General features: G+C 38.9%; 2 long non-coding RNA genes across 2 annotated transcripts in view; one reads left to right on the top strand and one right to left on the bottom strand.

The window, feature by feature from the left end:
• Nucleotides 1–17556, top strand: part of LOC137522670 (uncharacterized) — an 88234-nt gene extending 70678 nt beyond the window's left edge. Inside the window, exon 4 of the long non-coding RNA XR_011022393.1 lies at nucleotides 17442–17556. This is a non-coding gene — a long non-coding RNA (uncharacterized lncRNA). The remainder of the gene's footprint in view (nucleotides 1–17441) is intronic.
• On the bottom strand, nucleotides 241–14691 carry LOC137522671 (uncharacterized). The gene is made up of 3 exons (XR_011022394.1): nucleotides 14603–14691; nucleotides 12573–12702; nucleotides 241–430 (listed from the first exon to the last, which is right to left on the bottom strand). It is a non-coding gene; the product is annotated as an uncharacterized lncRNA (long non-coding RNA).
• Nucleotides 17557–17877: the final 321 nt, after the last annotated feature.

The following is a 17877-nucleotide window of genomic DNA, read 5'->3' as shown; positions in this document are numbered from 1 at the left end:
TTCTGATCAGAAACTCGGAAAGCGGAATTTGGAAGCTCATCCCTAATATATTGTCACAATTGCAATATGGTGTTAAAAGCATTTTCTTTTCTTTTACAATTGCCTTTCTATGATAATAAAAATATGCTCAAAACAAAGCTTTAAGATTTAGTCATCTTTGTCCATTCATGATAACACATATAGCCATCTGTCATGTGAGAAGAGTGAATTAGATAACTTTGATTAATAACTTACTGGCATGAAATGCTGTTTAAGCAGAAAAGGAAAAGTTTGTGGCATATAAATGCACTTTGTGAAGCTTGATAAATCGCTTCTATTGTCTTCTTATCGTGACGTGTGCTGCATGCTTGCTTCCTCTGATTTGGTTTCCACTGAATGACAGCCATTGATTACAGTCGCTTGTGTACAGCAGGAAACTTACTGAGCACATCTAAAGTAAAGGAATAGATGCAAACTTTCATAATCCAATCTGGTCAATTTAATTGCAGAGACATTGCATCCAAATCAGCTGGAACAAAATAGGTCTGGGTTTATTGTTTAATGAAATACATTTCTGTCCTGCCACCTCAAAGTGTAGACAAAGTTTTGTTGAATCCATCTTATGCTATCTTCTATTTTATCTGTTTCTATATATTTTTTCGTAATATGAATATTATTTTTCTTACATAGAAACACTGGAAACGTAACTACATGTTTGTTTTGCTGTTTTCCACCTGTTAATGTTTTATGACCAGAAGCAAAAGTCTCTAAGGGCTCATTCACACTAGAAGCACTTTTTAAAATCACTCCCATCCACTTTCATTAAAATTGCGGAAAAATCCCCGCAATTTTCACGTACGCGATTGTGAAATCACGGTGATTTTTCCGCAATTTTTACAGCGATTTTAATAAAAGTGAATGGGAGCAATTTTAAAAAACGCTAATCAATCGCAAAACGCTCAGAAAAGCACTTCTGGTGTGAATGGGCCCTTACTGTTAAGGCTGGTACACAACAGGCAATATATTTCTCTTGGTTGACAATGATCCAATCAAAATTATCAGAATGGCCTTTCATTGGAAGTGAATTCTTTTACCAACTGACCGGCAGTGACCTATACGCAATCAGCTACTCAGTCTGCCTACCCAAGCTGCTAGAGGAGAGGCCTGGCTGACATGCAAACAACCAAGTGTGGAGCAAGTTTCATAAGCACTGGGTAGAAGCAGAACATGATGGTCAGCATGGGTTTGTTCCAGCTCTCCTGCACACAGATGAAGATCTTCAGCTCCTGAAATAACTGCAAAAGTAGTACAGAGGCGCCAACAGGGTAAAAACAATATTTCTTTAAAATGGATAAAATGAAGTAGGTAGCGGTGGACTTACCCCTCCAAAACAGACACAAAAATTGCTGATTTAAACAAAAATCAGTTTATTTACATACTCCGAAGTTGTTCAGAGTATGTAAATAAACTGATTTTTGCTTAAATCAGCAATTTTTGTGTCTGTTTTGGAGGGGTAAGTCCACCGCTACCTACTTCATTTTATCCATTTTAAAGAAATATTGTTTTTACCCTGTTGGCGCCTCTGTACTACTTTTGCCGGTGTTTCCACCCCTGGTGGAGGGGAATTCTTCTTTTTTCCCGATCTACAGAGAGCAACTTCTTAATCCTGAGTGGGGACAGGTCTAATCTCCTCACCTGCCTTCATAGTGCTTACCTGGACCTTAACCCTTGTTTGTGAGTATAACCTACCTATACTTACCTTCCATACCCAATTTACAGTACATACTACACTATACTGGGATCTCGGCGTCTTCCCTTATATAGCTCCTGAAATAAGGTCGGCACGGAGGAGCCAGCGAGTCTGACATCATCATGCCCACCGGCCAGGAGCAAGCAAGGATCATGGTAGAAATAGCCGGGGACCTGTTAACTACTGCACCGGAGGTATAGTGATCGAGTGGGATGCTGCATAGGAGCCACTTATCACAGAGGGGCAGCAGCTGGCAGCATTATTTGATGAGCTTTTAGTCTCCTAGGAGTGCGGGAGTGCAATTCTATACGGCATTGAGAAGCCCAGTGTTTTAAAGTTTTACACAATGGAGTTTTATTGTCTGTTTTTTTTTTTCATACGGATTAAAACAAATTTTATAAGTGAAGATAGAGATCTGGAGTGGCTGATTCTGCATAGCAGTGAGGAGTGTGATTAAATGCGCATAACCTACCTGCGGCCGGGGATTATACTATTTTCATGTTTCCCCATATAAGAATGCATTATTCAGCACGTGACCCACCGAAGCTGCCTGCTATGAGGAGCGAGAGATAACCGCTCTCGCTCCTACTTTGCCCAGCCAATCCGCCCCCAGAAGGAGACTTCCATGTGTCGGGCTGCTGCCGCATCATTAGTTGTTTGTCATCGGCAAACATAGGAGGGCACGTCATAATCCTTCCCTTCGGCTCCTGCTTCTGATGCTTTCAGGAGCAATGACGCACCCTCCTCCAGCTTATATGTTTGCCATTGCGTAGCAATGACAAACAACCAATGATGCGGCAGCAGCCCGACACACGGAAGTCTCCTTCCGGGGGGCGGATTGACTGGGCAGAGTAGGAGCGAGAACGGTTGTCTCTCGTTCCTCATAACAGGCTACTTCGGCGGGTCACGTGCTGAATAATGCGCTCTTGTATGGGGAAACATGAAAATAGTATAATCCCTGGCCGCACTGTGAAAAGGAATCCCCTCTCACATAATGAGCTGCCCCATTAGCTGTCACCGTCAACTTGTCAGGGGATCAGTCTTTAAGGAAAAGAAACACTGCACAGCAAAAAGATATACTGTGTTCGCACAGACTGTTATTGCAATTTTGATTTATGCTACTGACAGAAATTTGTTAAGTTTGATAGAATTCCTTTAAGTGCAGGAAGGTTTCACCCTGCGATGAGTAGAGCAGAATGCAATACATTACGCTCTATTCTTTGGGCACAGGGTGAGCCGACTGATGGCCACTCAAATTCCCAACGGTGTTAAATACCATTCCCCCTCCCAGTTGTAGCAACTCAGAGGGACACGTAATTTGGGGACCGGCAATCGCATTACTGCTGTAGCGGCGCCCAACTCAGGTGCCACGTGGCTCACGCATGGCGCCAAAAGCACCTGCTGCATAATTTAGAACATGTGGGAAGTTTGTATAGTGCCATTTGTAAAAATTTAGCAGGTATTTCGTTTTTAGGGAGATGCAAAGGCCCTCTGCTTGCTTATCTTGTTTTATCATTAGGAATAATTGGGGACCCCAGGAGCTTTTCTATACTAAGAGACTTTGCCAGGTTCACTGAAAAGGCCTGCAGGTCCCCTTATGAAATGCTTTTTTTTAAATTAGCCTTCAGCCTGCCTTTTTAAAAAAAACATCAGAATATTAGAGCTTCATTTAGGCTTACAGTATAATAAAGCCATGTTAAAGAAGGTTAAGTTATGCTTATTGTTAAAGAAAAGTAAAACTTACCAATATGGTTTTTCATGCCAAGGATTAAATAACATACACACGGCAATCTCAAGGTTTATGCCTGGTGTTTGGGGTTTCTCCTACAGGCACCTCGAGCTGGAGGGTTTTAGCAATACATTTTTCACCCTAATGAGTTTTTTTATAGGATGTGTTTTTAGACTTTTTTTAATATTAACTTTTTTTTTTAGCAAGCAGGCCACAGTGTGGGGGTGGCTGAGCCTATAGAACGGCCAGTTGGGGAAAATTGTGCATTTGTGGACACTCAGATAGTTTATTATTAAAAACTTATTTTGGGAGTAATTGACCAAAGAGTTGTTTTAAAGATTGCATACCCTGAAGAAACTGGCTGGCGGGGAGGTAAAATGTGTAGGTAGATAAAGGTTTACATAATGCAAGTCTACTATGGAGTATTGGCTGAAGATGTCCTCATGTGTTGAGTTGAAATTTAATCGACCTATGTTGTAGTATATATCTGCCGGTTTCTCTTTTCTTGCCTTTAAATATTCATGGTCTATTGCCAAGGAACAGGGACTGGACAGAGTATGTTTATGGTTAATATTTATGGTTAATGGTTAATATTTAGTCCAATCACTAATCAGCATAGTTTATACATTTTTTGCAGCATCTTATTTTCAGCTTTTACCTCGGAAACAGTGAGCCTCTCCCTATTCTTCTATTGTTACTGGCTTAATTTTATTGGGGGTTATTTTACCCATGCATAAAGCAAGCAGGTTGGTATTTTTAAGCCAGTGGAAATGTAGTCCAAATGTGGATTGATAGTGTATTTAAATACTTATTATTTCCGTGTATTGACCAAGGTGTTGTTTAAAAGGTTACTTGTTGATGTTTCTGTGTTATTTTATTATTAATAGTTTGTTATTTAATTCACTAAATAGGTGTCATCATTTTAAGGTAAAAATACCTAAGCAAGAATTTTTTTGCTGGGCTAAAATGGAGTTTGGTGGCCCAGTGCAGTCTCTGGCTCACTTAGACTTAATGGGCCAATCCAATTTACTTTTTTTCAACGTTTTCTCCAGGAGATATGTTTTCATCTTAAGATGATATGGGGAACATAGGTACAACCAAAAAATGTACAGCGTCTTAAGCATCGCAAATATTGCAACAAAAACTGTAAAAATTAGGAGGATAACCCTGCCCTTGCATGCTTACAATCTAAAGGGTAGTGGGAGACACATTAGGTAATGGGGGGGGGGGATGATGAATGAGGCAGTGAACCTTTGCCTCATTGTGAACAGATAAGTAAATAGGGGCTATAAAATATTATAAGCTTGTCTAAAAAGGTGTGTTTTAAGAGTGCATTTGAAGATGTCCAGGTTTGGAGCATGAGGTACGGATTGTGGAAGAGTGTTCCAGATGAGGGATGATGATCGTGTAAAGTCCTGGATGCGAGCATGAGAGGAGGTAAATGTTGCATTATGGTAACGCACTACTGCAGTGCTTTACCTCTAAACACAGACATTAAACAGATACAGGGAAGCATACTTTTAATTGCCTGTATGCTCCACTGTATCTACCATATGCGACAGTAACGCAGCATTAAGGTGCGTTGCAACCTTTTTCATTGCGTTGAAACTTTGCATTGCAACTTTAAGGTCACATTGCAACGCAACTTCCTACTGTGAACCTAGCCTGAAAGTACTAAAAAGTAGATTAAAAAAAGTCCTGTCCAAATTATCCTGAGTTTTTTCTTGCTTGCTGGTGGCTTAAAGGGCAAATTATTGATAAGATGTGAAAATATTATCTAGAAGAAGATTTAGGAGAAAAAGTGGATTGGATCAAGCCCATGAGTCTTACCCATGTATATACTGTATACAGCAAAAGTCGACACCAGGACAAGTTTTACTCAGTAATGTGTCCACTTTTATATCCACCTAAATTCATCAGATGTTCTTCAAACTTGATTTATTGCTTGGTACAGACTTGATAAAGGACATTAGGACATCCAAAACAGCTGTTGCTATTACCTATGCTGCGCATCTTAGCAAGTAAGTAGAATTAATCACCATAAGTCATTTTGGAGGTCACTTTAAAACATACTGCCTTCCCCTCATACACAGGGAAACGTCCTTATGTGCAGTGAATGGGTACCTAAAAAATGCCTCCAACTGTGCAAAGTTAATCTCTTTATCTCACAAGGCAGTCCACCACCTGTAAGATAAAAACACGCCTATTCACAAATATGAAGAATCATGAAACATGCTGAGAGCTTCAGACATATAGATCAGTTTGTTAATTCAGAGCTAGGTGCCAGCTTCTAAAACTTCTCAGAGCAGGGCGGATGGCACATAATGTCAGCTCCCCCAACCAATTTTGTCTACTGAGTCCACAGGGGTCAATAGAGGAGAATTTTATTTTTCATCAGTTCCTCAAAGCTATTAAGCTCCTAAAACATGGCTTTTTATACTCAAAAGGACACACAGAGTGCATTCAATCTGTATGCATAAATTAATATATGTTGTCTAGTTATCATCACCTATGTTGTACTTTTGGATACTTTTTCACTGCTGAGATATTCCATTTATTTTTGGTGATAACAGAAGGCCATTTGATTATATTTTTCTGAAAGTAAAGGTGAAGCTAGATTTGAATGAAGCTCTGCCTTGTGCAGTGCAGACTTTATCTGTATGTACTAAATATTGCCAGCTATTAGGTGGCAAGAATTTGGAGCCTTTGATTCATATTGGACCAACTTGAGTTTACTGAAAGGTCAGTGAATTAGCAGTTGTATAAACACACAGGCGGTAAGAGCAGTTTCTTAATAAGGCACTTGGCTTCAATACAAATACCACTAGGCTTTTATTGTTAACCTACTGAAGAGGACTTGGTGAACTGCGAATTTGCAAAATGCATTGTCAATTGAATAAAATAGAATTTTGCCTTTTTTAGTTGTGTGGTTATTGGAGGTAAGGCCATTGCTTTTCTCCCGTTAATTGTTTTTTTTTTTTTGTTTATTTTATTTTTTTAATTATTTAATAGTTTTGATGCCTTCTATATAACCTTGTTTGTTTGTTTTTTTTGTTTTTTGTTTTTTTTGCTAAATTACTTGGTAAGGGCAGTGCTACTTTATTAGTGAAGGACTCATATTTAATAGCTATAAGGCAAGCCTATGGGAATGGGATCACGTATGATCTCCAGCCCGGGGACATTTTAGTTATTCTGTCCCAGGGCGTACCAGGAGAGCCCAGCTTCTGGCTCTGTAGTAAATTTTGCATAGTAGGGCACACAGTATATTTTTTAGGGCTAGTTCACACGGAGCGATTTATCAGTGATTTGCTGATCACTGGCGATCAGCGAACTGCTGCTGCTAATGCAAGTCAATGAGAGTGTTCACACTGTAGCAATCGCCAGTGATTAGCGATTTGCTGATGGTGCGTGCAGCATTTTTGGAGCGATTGCATTTCAATGTTATGGAGTCACAAAACGCAATCACTCCTAAATCACTTCCCTGTACAGTGAAAAAAACAGCTTTTTGCTGATCGCCGGTGAGCACCAGACAACCTTTTCTTTTATTGCACTGCAATAATGGGGGAAGGGGGTGGTGTTAATCAGCTCAATACACTTTATTTGGAGGGACATTTATGGAGGGGTCACTCTGCCACTTCATTAACCTATGGGAGGGGTGCCAGGGTGCTTCTTTCTTTTATAGAAGGGCATCAGACTACTTTATTTTTTATGGAAGGTAGCATTAGCCCACTTTCTTCTATTACGGGAGGAAGCAGTGCAAAGCGTCAGTTCTATTAGGCACAAATATTTAACATTGTAGCACCTGCACCATCTATGCTTAATGACTCAATGTCAACATAATCAGAGGTGGACCTCACATAGTTTTGAAGGTTCTGCACCCATGCCATGCAGGATTTATGCCTCAGAGGAATATTTTAAGGAATTAAAGGATTTTACTTTTATTTAGGTGGATTTAGTTCTTTAGGCTTATTGAGAGAATAGGTCTTGTTGGGTGGATAGGAAGAAAAAAGGATGTTACAGCAGTGGTAGAATAATTAGCATCTGGGTGGGGGAGGGAGCTCAGAATTATGAATTATTATGAGGATGATTTGAGTTATGCATTAAGGAAAGTTATTATTAACCATTGGAACTGATAAGTAGGTGGAGTGAGTGGGTGGAGTTAAGGATTGGAGGGACAGTCAGAGTAAGGCATTCGATCAATGGGTTAATGTAGGAGTGTGTGTGTGTGTGTGTGTATGTGGGAGGGTTACTTTAGGCACAAGTTGGAGAGGTTAAAATTAAGCATAGTTTGGGGTTGAACATGTATATGTAGGTAGAAAAAAACAGTTTTGTAAAAGTAATACTTCTTAATGGCTAACTGCCACCTCCTCCCACCATGCAGAGTAGCAAGTAGTGGGAGTGTCTGTAATGTTTTCATCCTTCTAGTTGCTGCTTTACAGCAGAACACTTTCTGCTGCCATTCGCTAGTTCCCAATCACGTGACCCTCATGGTTTTCGGGGACCAAGTGGGGTCCCATGCTATCATTTTTGCAGGGGGCCCTATTAAGTCTAGTTATGCCCCTGGTCAGAGCAGTTGGGGGAGTAAACTGAAATTGCCAGCTTTACCAATACTCAGGCTCTGCTGCACTGCTTGGTGCTGACAGCTCATGGCAACTTAGTCAATAGAGAAAAGTTTTCCATGTTTCTGATTGGCTACTAGAGTTAAATCTGTTACACAGCAAAACCTTATATTTAGTTCTTGCATTGCTTTTAGGAAAAAGCATTCAAATAAATGTGTTTTTCTTCACAAATGTTGTTTAAAAGGCAAACCTTGCAACAAAACCATTTGCCAGCTTAGCTCAATTTGTTTTCTCTTTCTTAGGTGAAGTTTTTGAGTCAGATGGAGATTTGGATGTTGCTTAAGTGTAAAGAAAAGAAACCCCCAGATGGGTTGCCCAACTGACAGATGACACTGACAGATGACACCAGCTCTTCCCCTGACAGTATTAGGAAAATATTTATCTATCGGCAAGTACATTAGCGGGCTAGAAAGCGCTGGAGCATAGCGAGTTATTGCTTGGCTAATTTCCCCGCCAGCATTAGAGGTTACAAGATGCATTACAGCCTTTACTCTCTCCTGGTAATGTTTCTTAAAAGGAATTACTAATAAGTTGGCAACAGGAGAGTAGCCCATAGATCAGCACTGAAAGTGGGACAAAGTGAACATGTACACCTTGTTAGCTATTCATATATATGCTTTGATGGGGTGGCTCAGGAGCAAATGCTAATAGGACACAACGTAGGCTGTCCATAGAATATACGTTTACTAAAATAAATGGAGCAGCTCTTCCTTCTGTGCTTCAAGATGCATTTGGGACAGAAGCTACGCCGGTTGGGTGTTGATTAAAAGGCCCACCACAGCTGCTGACATGCTAAATATATGGCTTTCAGAGGCTAAGGGAAAACGAGTACAACATGTAAAGTAACAGAGCAGCACTGCTGTGCTGAAAGGGAAAAATGTTTAAAAAACAATTTTTGTCTACATTTGGAATAGAATACACACGTTTTTAAATGTGAACTACAATGATGGTCTGTTCAATTAATCCTTAAAATCGTACTGCATAATATCAATTAATCCTAAAAATCAATTCATCCTTAAAATCACACTGGATCTGAAATGTGCAATCCTGAAATCGATTTAGATTTTATGGAAGTCATAGTTTTTGCCAACCTTGAGACTGGTGCCATTGTCAGTCAATAGCAGACAAGGAAATGTACTTAAAATTTCTATATTTGATCAGTGCGCTCCTCAGTAGATATTCTAAATATTAATAAATCTTAATAAATCTCTGTCTGGTCGGATCGCTATTTTTCAATTGTGTGTGTCACACTACGTACAAAATTTCTATTCTATGGAAACAGCACTCAACAACCTACATATTAATACACAAGATGGTCCAAAAACGTGATTGCTAATCGTTAGTGGTTGGCCTATTGTTCCGGTGAGAATATATCATTACTGCTATGAACTGTATATGAAGGATTATTGGTTGGACTATTAACTGGATACCTGTGGATCACACCTATTGAGGGTGTTGTGGACTTTTTAAATGTGAAATCTTGTGTATTAATCTTGTGTATTAATATGTAGGTTGTTGAGCGCTGTTTCCATAGAATAGAAAAGGAAATGTACTTACCGATTTAGTTTGTAACCATAATTAGGAATCATATTTTGCAATTATGCATTATTTCAAATAATTTTGTGCTGACTTAAGCTGTTAATAGCATAGCTCTCATACATCCTATCACCACCAAAATTGCTACACACAGTGTGGTAGGGGGATCAGTGAAAACAAGTCACACCTTTTTTTTTCAAAAAAGACCTTGTAATTTTTGAAAAAATCTATTTTAAATATTTAAAGGATAAAAGTTTTGTAAACTTGGTAAAATTACATTTTGCACAGCAAAATGTGACGATAACATGTATCATATGATCGACTCTTCCGCATCCCTGCGCGTACCCTCCGCATCCCCGCTCGTCCGCGCGCGCGTCAGATTCGATACCCACTCGTCCCCGCCGGCCCCGCTTATCTTCCGCTCGATTCCCTGCCATTGTCCGATCGTGGGGAACGAGCAGGGAATCGGCGGTGGCGAGATCGGACCTGTCCGATCTTATCAAGTGAGCTGCATCAGCGGCTTGATTGATAAGGCACATCGCAGCGTGTAGACCTAGCTTTTGACCTGTCCTGAACTGTTTTCTGCAAAAGAAAAACACAATACAGCTGAGATAACCTAATCAGAAGTCAGAGCTCTCCAGGACTTTCAAAGTCACAGAGCTCAATGGCTATTTGCATAGATAACAACTGGACTTTCTTAACTCTTCCTGTACTGGAAATAAATATTAGACTTATGTCTCTGCTCCTAATGCTTTATTTCTTAGCTGTACTACACAACCAATTCATTATATCATAATTTTTTTTCGCTTCAGTGTCTCTTTAAATTATGTTTGTTAAGGTACACATTACCACAAGAACTAGGAGCAATTTATTTTTTCACACAGGTCTGCCTCTCTGCTATAAAATTACCCCATCATTTCCAGATACAGAAAATGACAGCCCTGCAGGACTGGACCATTTTTTTTGCACAGGGGGTTAGTATCAACTCCTCGGTGTATACTTTAGTAATCACCTTGCTGAAATAAACTTATTCAGGTGGTGGTGGTAAAGGGTTAGGTTTCCAGCAATGTGTGTTTATTGTCTACACTTTTCTGACTGCTCACTCAAGCATTATCAGTGTTTCTTCCCCTCCCAGCACAAAGCATCCATAGCCTTGGAAGTTACAGGACATCCTTCTAGCCCTAAGTGTAACATCACAAGCAGCCAGTCAGGAGTCTTGAATACATATCTACTTGACTGCTTATTATATTACAGCAATAGACTACCTGTTATGTTACCTTTTCTGATCAGCTTGTTTACCTCTTTCAACTCTTCTGCAACACAGTTAAGGAGATTTGTGAGCTGGTCTGGAGTCAAATCTATACATTTCACTTTGCTCTAAAGCTTTATTCTTTTCCCACAATAGAACAATCATGATTATTAGGGCATAAAATGAGGAGCTGACAGCAACCCCCCTGTGCAGGCAATGGTTTAGTCACACTGAAAAAGGTCCTTTGTGAGCTGTGTAAGGAGTGAAGAATGATTTGATTTTAAACCATAGGCAAGACGTTTTTAATCAGGATGATACCATTTATTGGCGAACTTAGAAGAAAAGCAGTAACCTTTCGGCTATGAAACCTTTGTCAGACTGATTCCTGTATAGAGAGAGTGTTGTGCGAATAAACAAGTGCCCCTAGCACTAATGGCAAAGTGTACCCTAATATAGAGTATTTTAAAAAAAAAAATGTTATCAATTGTTGCCCTTGAACTGCTAAAGTCAGCACAAAATTTTGCATCATTATGCGTAATTACAAATGGATTACACAAAATCAATTGCATTTTCAAATTGCAATTACTTGTGGCCATAATTGCAAAATTTACATGAAATTTTACGTCATTGTAATTAGCAGATTATGATCATCACTAATGCTGGCAAGATGCTTTGCAGTTTTGTTTTGCTTTGAATGAAAATACTAAAAAATCCAAAAGTAAGTAGACCTGACAACTCTAGAGCAGGTAAATGGCTCCACTGCTCTACTCGCAATCTAAGGTGTGTCTGCCCACCTCTGGGATGAAAAAGTTATAATGGGGAGTCCAGTCTGGGCTAGAGGTCCATCACTCCTCCCTTACAGTCCAAAGCCAGAATCGTGCCCATTTAGGACTCAACCCTCCACGGATGTATATCCAATATTTATTGCATGTCAATGGCAGTAGTACAGTTTGTTATACTGCTGTACTACTGCCATTGACATGCAATAAATATTGGATATACATCCGTGGAGGGTTGAGTCCTAAATGGGCACGATTCTGGCTTTCCACTGCTCTACTTTACATATGTGGGACACAGACGGTGGCTACAGAAGGATTGCAAGAGAAAGGCCCATTTATTACAGGGAAAGAGTGAAGAAATGGGACCCCTTGCTCTGGGGGCTTCTCCCCAGTAGTTATGCCACTGATTATGTATCTAATTTCTATTTAGAAGTTTTTTGTAGATAAGATTAAAAGACAAATGAGGCAAGAGGGATGTGGAGGCTGACATATTTATTAAATTTTAAGCAATACCAGTTACCTGGCTGTCCTGCTAATACTCTGCCTCTAATGCTTTTAGCCATAGACCCTGAACAAGCATGCAGCAGATCAGGTGTTTCTGACATTATTGTCAGATCTGACAACATTAGTTGCATGCTTGTTTCTGGTGATTTTCAGACACTACCACAGCCAAATAAACCAACAGGACTGCCAGTCAACGGGTACTGTTTAAAAGGAAATAATAAATATGGCAGACTCCATATACCTCTCACCTCAACTGTTCAGGTAGAAAACTCAGGAGAAATGTGGTCAGGGCTACATTGTCACATTCTCAGTATTGTGATGTGTGTGACATCACCCAAACCCATCCTTGCTGTCTTTTGTCCCATCACACACCCCATGCCCATTGTCTGCTTCACCATCTCTGTCCACTGTCAATTATCTCTGCTACCTGTTCTTCCATCTTGTTGGATTGCGACTGATCTCACTGGCTCTTGCATGATACATCTCTGCCATCCCTGATCTCCAGTGCCGATTACCCATTCTATTCCACTGTATCACCTTTCTGCTGCCTCCCCTGTCTGGATAAATAAAATGATAACTAGTATATGAAACAGTTGTCATCAAAATGGTTCAGTGACAGCAAACGTTCATACATCTAAGAAACCAAACAAAACAGGCCACCCTATGGCTGTTGTTGAATGATGGTAGAAGAACAATACTTGTACGACAGACAAGCAAAAATATATTTGAGAAGCAGACAAATCTAAAAATGCTGACAACCAAAACTGTAGCTTGTTATTTTATGAGCACAAGAGGATTTTATATTCAAGTTGTGGCTGCTGGTATCAAACATTAGGATAGATCACCCACAGAATATGCAGCATAGCAACAAATACCTGCAAGCGTAGCTAAAGGGCCAGATTACAGACAAGCCTTGTTATACTGAATGTACTACTGCTCACTCATTATTTGTTTATGCTGAATAAATTATTTTACTGCAACTAATACTTTCTGTTTATTTTTGCAATGCAAGCCTTAAAGCGGAATATAACCCTGCATTTCAACTTTGCTCTAAAACATTATTTACAGCATATTATATGCAAAAAGCATTTTTTTTTTTTACTAAACCAGCATTGGAAGCGTTAAACACAGAGGTTTTAAGTTCCGTGGAGAGATATGCAGACGTTCAGATAGTTACATTCTATTTAGTTATATGTATATATTTAGAAACGTTACACACTCTTTGGCTGTCCTCCAACTCCTTCTCAGTGAGAGAGATGAGTCACATTCAACACTTAGATACATTTATGTAAACAAAATGTATCTATCTCAAGTTCGGATGCGTCTGCAGAAATCTCCAGGAACTTTAAAGCCCTGGTCTAGTAAAAAAAAAAATGCTGGTTGCATATAATATACTGTAAATAATGTTTTAGAGCAAAGTTAAAATGCAGGGTTATATTCCGCTTTAAGTCAGCGTGTTTTTGTTATCAGGCAAATGTAAAATTTGTTTACAATAAATTGAGTAATCTAAGAATAATCATTATAATTATTACTACTTCTTTAATATAGAAATAGCTATTTTATTATCTCTGCACACCAGTGTATTGGCTATTTGGACTACTAGAAGACTTTCAATAAGAAAAAGAAAAATCCAGAGTTATGTTTATTATATTTATTTACAACTAGTTTGTACATACCACATGTAGGGATGGTCAATGAGATAAAAATTGTTCTGGGTGAATGTACGATTATGCACATTTTTTATGCAAATTGATGTAGCTTGACAACGTACCAATCAAATCCTACAGAGGTTGAATTTGTTTGGTCAAGTCTCAAGCTGTATACAGTACATTTGCATACAGAATTTTCATAGTCCTGCATCAACACTGGACAATTTGCATCTCATTGACTATCCCTAACCACCTATTACAGTCTGTTAATAATGTGTGTTGCTGTTCAGATTTGCAGATTTGACAAAATAAGTGATTTCTACTGTTGTGGATACTTATAAATGACAACATTTGTAGAGAGGTGGAACTTCGTTGAGAAGGGGGTTTAGATTACAAGCCTTGAGCAATGCTACTACTAGTCTCAGTCCACACACTATAGCCCATCATCGATGCTGTATCCTTTTTTTTTTGCGGGGCTTATTGTAGCTAATTGTAGTATAATTACTTGCAAGTGCAACATAGTACATCAAGCAGTAGCTAATTTGAACGTAATAGCCCCCAAATGATTTAAGCTGTCACCACATATTTCACCAAGCTCTGAGCGGCACTGCTGCTAGTCTACATACTATAGCCCCGACCACTTTTAATTTTAACTGTTAATCATTATTATTTCATGCTGCTTGTCAGTGGAGCTTATTGTAATACATTTACAATACAAAATAGAGCTACTGTTGAAAAAAAAATCCTTTAAAATGTATTTTTAGTCACCATGTTAAATACACTTTAAATAAGTAAATAAACAAGCTACCTAGATGCGTATGTGGTTATGTCATGTTTTCCAGCACTAAAAGAACACTACCACCTCTTTAGTGTGTCACTTGTTCTCACATAACTCCTTTGTGCTACTGTTGTAAAAAAAAAGAAGCATTACGATGTGGCTCTGTTGGTACCTACAATTGCAATTACACATTCTATATGCAGATTGTCATGGGATGCACAGACAGTAAGCAGATGGCCACCCTTTGAAGCACTGTGCTGTAGAAAACTACAATAATCCAGAAGACACCATAAATGTAACTAACTACTGAACAACTAATATACCCAAATACAGTACATTGAATAATACATGGTACAACATTACCTGGCAGGATCTACCAAAAGGCAGTATGCAAAGGTCAGAGTCAGGTAACCAAGATGACAAAGCAGGCAAAGGTTACAGGATCAAGGCTATCTAGAGTTAAGTAGCGCTTAGGGCCTAGCAACTCAATTTTCTGGCAATCTCTTTATGGAAGGAGGGGTCCATATAAAGGAAGTCCACAGATGCTGTATAATTTTTCTTCAGGTATGCATTCAGAACTATCTCCTGCTTGGGAATGCAATAATTACACCGTGGGATCAGTCAGGTTATGAGTAATTTGTATGTAAATAAACATATTAAAAAAGGGGGGTCTATGTTAAGCAACTACTTTTGTACCCAAGAATATGTACAAGTGAGCTTCATCCCACTTTCACATTGAATTGGCCCTCCCAATGCCTCTCACAGGTGAGGTGAAATACAAGCCTATTTCAAGCTTATAGGAAGCCACCTTATGGTTGAGAGGGTGAATTGAGGAACTTGAATTATCTTCGAAGCACAGGGCAACCTGCTGGTAGACAGTGGAAGTTCATTACAGCCCAGGCATATAATGCCACCAGCAGCTGATGATGCAGTTCCACAATTCTTTATGGAAGCCGGTATTTCCCTTGCATTCATGGGTCAGATCCTTCCTTGGAAGGTCAGGACCAGAAGAAAAAAATATATTTATGTGACCTCTATTTCAACAAGAAGAAATATTTTTTTACTGTATTTCTATATTATCTGCCTGTAGGATGGGGCTGGGGAGAGCGGCTAGCATAGAAGATTTTTATTTTATTTTTTATAAATAATGAAATCCTACTTTAAAAGTACAGTTGTCTGTTGGCCCACTGTGACTCAACCAAGCCTTTTTTTATGGACGAGTTTACATTGAAATAAAGGTTCTTTCAAACTCCTCTTCCCGCTGTTTCCAAATGTTCTTTGTTACAAAGAGAGTTATAAATTAGATTTTGGGAGCTGACAGTTGAGGGAAATAGAGTATTGTGATGCTGGTGGCTTTGTGTAATGTTAACTCGTCTTGATATGTTAAATATTCAGAGTTATTACTAGAGATATATGAATCTGTCACACGCTGATCAGAAACAATTGTTCTTAGATCATATACAAAATTCACATTGGCCTAGTTTGTTTTTAGAGATGGAAAAGATGAAGATGTCATTTTCTGCATAGCTTAGTTTTGCCTTGCATATCTGTACAGCAGCTTGGTTTATGTGCAGTTTTTTAATATTATTATTATTGTGTATTCATACAGTGCTGCTGACATCTTGAGCAGCCCTGTTTAGCATATATAGTCATGTCACTAACTGTCAGTTAGGAGTCCACGGTCTAATCCCTACCAAAGTCTAAGGCCAATTAAATTATCAGTATGTTTTAGGATTTGAGAGGAAACCAAAGTGCCTGGAGAAAACTCACACAAATACACAAAGAACATGTAAACTCTAAGCAAATAGTATCCAGGCCAAGAATTGAGTGCTGCAAGGCATGTACAGATATTGTTATTGAGTCTATTTGGGGATGCTATAAAGTATATTCTGTCACTATAACCATTAAAATGCACCCTCAATTTGCAGGCAGTAAAGCTACGGCAAGATCTGTTTTTTTTTAAATCATTAAAACCTAGTTTAGTATCCTAAATTGCAGTCAGAAGACTATTATGCAGATCCTACTCATCTTTCAGCACTGATGAAAGAACACTGCAACCCAGATTAAATACACAATTACCCTTTGTTCCCAGCAGCACTTAACTTGGATTATCCCGGGTGCTGGACCTAACCTGGAGGTCTGGGACTACAGAGACACATAACATTTTTATTGCACTTTTCTCCTGGTGCACACAAAGCGCCAGAGCTGCAGCCACTAGGGTGCGCTCAGTAGGCAGTAGCAGTGTTAGAGATTCATACCCAAGGTCTTCTTACTGAATAAGTGCTGGCTTATTGAACAGGAAGACCTGAGATTTGAACCCTTGTCTCCTGTGTCAGAGACAGAGCCCTTAAAGAGGACCTACACTTTTCCACAGGAGTGAAGGAAAACACAGATAAAAAAATCACTATTTGTATTTAGAAATACCAGCCTGTTTAAAAAGACACTGAAGCAAAAAAACAAAACAAAAATCAAAAACAAAAATTATGATAATGATTTGTATGTGTAGTACAGCTAAGAAATAAAACATTAGGGGTAGATGCTCCTTGTTATTTATGCAAAAAAAGCCATTGAGCTCCACGACTTTCAAAGTCGCAGAGAGCTCTGTCTTCTGAAGCTTATTATCTCAAATGTCTGTATTTTCTTTTTCTCCCCAGAGGATAGGTCAATAGTTCATTGGCCTGCTCTGTAAAAACATTTAGAATGCTCAGTAGTGTGTAAACTGCAAATATTAGAGAATGATGTAATGTTATAAAAAAAACACTATATAACTGAAAATAAAAATATGAGAATATTTTCTTTGCTACTAATGTTCTAGTAGTTATCCGTACTACACAACCAATTCATCATAATTTTTTTTTTTTCGTTTCAGTGTCTCTTTAATTCACCCATGGGCCATTTCCCACTAGTAATCGCAAAAGAAAATAACAAAAGCAAGCATGTGTGATTGCGATGTTTCATCACTTTTGTTTAACATTGAAGAACAATCCCAGGTAAAATCTTTTCAAAACCAATTGCAATTTTCAAAAAAATAGAATCGCTGCAGTCTACCGTATTTTTCAGACTATAAGACGCTCCGGACTATAAGACGCACCTAGGTTTAGAGGGCAAAAACCAGGGAAAAAAGCAAAAAACTAAACCAGTTGTGTCTATGGTCCAGGGGCGTCTTGTAGATGTTTTTCCCCTAATTGTGTCCTCCTCCTGTCCCCTTGGTGTCCTCCTAATGCCCCTTTATGTCTTTGTATCATCCTGATGTCCCTCTTTGTGTAGTCATGATGTCCCCCTTTGTGTCCTTCTGATATCCAACT

Source organism: Hyperolius riggenbachi, chromosome 6, assembly GCF_040937935.1.
Source record: "Hyperolius riggenbachi isolate aHypRig1 chromosome 6, aHypRig1.pri, whole genome shotgun sequence".
NCBI lineage: Eukaryota > Metazoa > Chordata > Amphibia > Anura > Hyperoliidae > Hyperolius > Hyperolius riggenbachi.
Note: the sequence above shows the minus strand (reverse complement) of the source record. Positions and strands in the feature narration are given on the sequence as shown.